Source organism: Microcebus murinus, chromosome 5 (assembly GCF_040939455.1).
Source record: "Microcebus murinus isolate Inina chromosome 5, M.murinus_Inina_mat1.0, whole genome shotgun sequence".
Taxonomy (NCBI): domain Eukaryota; kingdom Metazoa; phylum Chordata; class Mammalia; order Primates; family Cheirogaleidae; genus Microcebus; species Microcebus murinus.
In genome coordinates this window covers 51,420,913-51,422,677 of record NC_134108.1, presented here as the reverse complement: position 1 = coordinate 51,422,677, position 1,765 = coordinate 51,420,913, and positions in this window count along the sequence as shown.

Here is a 1,765-nt window from a genome sequence, read left to right as displayed (position 1 = left end):
ATACATTCCCTATAAAGGAAGAAAGGTCAAACTAAGAAAAGGAATCAATCATCAATCACTATGGTAACAAGAATGACTTCTGCATACCTGTGCAAGGTAAGCATGGCAAATTTTTGTGGAATGAAATGTGTGAAATATAGGTTAAAATGAAGCTTTAAAGTAGTTTATAAATTTATTCTCTAAGATATTTTTCTAACTCTAATTCAAGCTTTTTATTATTTTTAGTCAATAGGGGTTTTTATATTAATATTTCATCAAAATTGCCCTTTTAAAAGCTAAGTCTTTGGTTCAAAATCATGTACATACTCCCTAAACATTTCTGGGTGTATCCTTTTCCACGGAAAACCTCAATGGTTCTCAAAAATCACAATAGAAATACCTCAATAAGTAAAACTTGATCAAATTATATATTCAAATATTAAATAATCACTTCAATTGTGTCAATAATTCCATTTGTTATTATTTAAAAATTATTAAGTAGCCTCAGTCACACTGTTTATTATAGATAAAATGATCCTGAAACTAAATTATTTAAGTAGTTCTTGACATAAAAGCAATGGTAAAAACATACCACAGCATTTCTCCCTGATGTCATTTCCCATGCTCATAAAGAAAGCAATTAAGGCCAGGCGTGGTGGCTCACGCCTATAATCCTAGCACTCTGGGAGGCCAAGGCGGGTGGATTGCTCAAGGTCAGGAGTTTGAAAGCAACCTGAGCGAGACCCCATCTCTACTAAAAATAGAAAGAAATTAATTGGCCAACTAAAAATATATAGAAAAATTAGCCGGGCATGGTGGTGCATGCCTGTAGTCCCAGCTACTCAGGAGGCTGAGGCAGAAGGATTGCTGGAGCCCAGGAGTTTGAGGTTGCTGTGAGCTAGGCTGACGCCACGGCACTCTAGCCTAGACAACAGAGTGAGACTGTGTCTCAAAAAAAAAGAAAGTGATGGCTCATGCCTGTAATCATAGCACTCTAGGAGGCTGAGGCAGGAAGATTGCTTAAAGTCAGGAGTTTGAGACCAGCCTCAGCAAGAGTGAGACCCCGTCTCTACTAAAAATAGAAAAATTAGCCTTGCATGGTAGTGCATGCCAGTAGTCCCAGCTACTCAGGAGGCTGAGGCAGGAGGATCACTTGAGCCCAGGAGTGTAAGGTTGCAGTGAGCTATGATGACACCTCTGTACTCCTGGGAAACAGAGTGAGACTCTGTCTCAAAAACAAACAAACAAACAAAACGTAGAAAACAAGTAAAATCAATTGCATTTTAAATGGAAGTATGTTGGTTGGCTAAGATTCAATTCGTTTTTAAACTATCAGTAAATTTCTTCCCTTTGAGAGATTAGTAAGTCTAGCTGTGACTTAGACTTAGAGCTCCCACAACTCTAGTGACACAGGAGATAAGTCTCCCAGAGACACACTAAAATCATCTTGTCTAGTCACTTGCGTATGAGACATCCGTGTAGTTCATTACATTCCAATCTGTGGCTCTGGTGAGCAAACCCATTGAATGAAGGCAATATTTCTATACTGTCAAGTGCCAGTGGAGTAAATGAAAGACTAAAATAACAAATTAAAAATGCTCCCATCCTTGGAAAAAAAGAACTTTTTATTATTATCAATCTCTTCATTAAAAAATTAGAAAATGCAAGCGAATTAAAAGAAGAAACCTGTAATCCCACCATCCAGAGAAAACATAGGTGATCTGCTTCTATAGTGTATATTCTTCTAGACTACTGAATAATCTTATGCCCCTTGGAAGAAAAATAT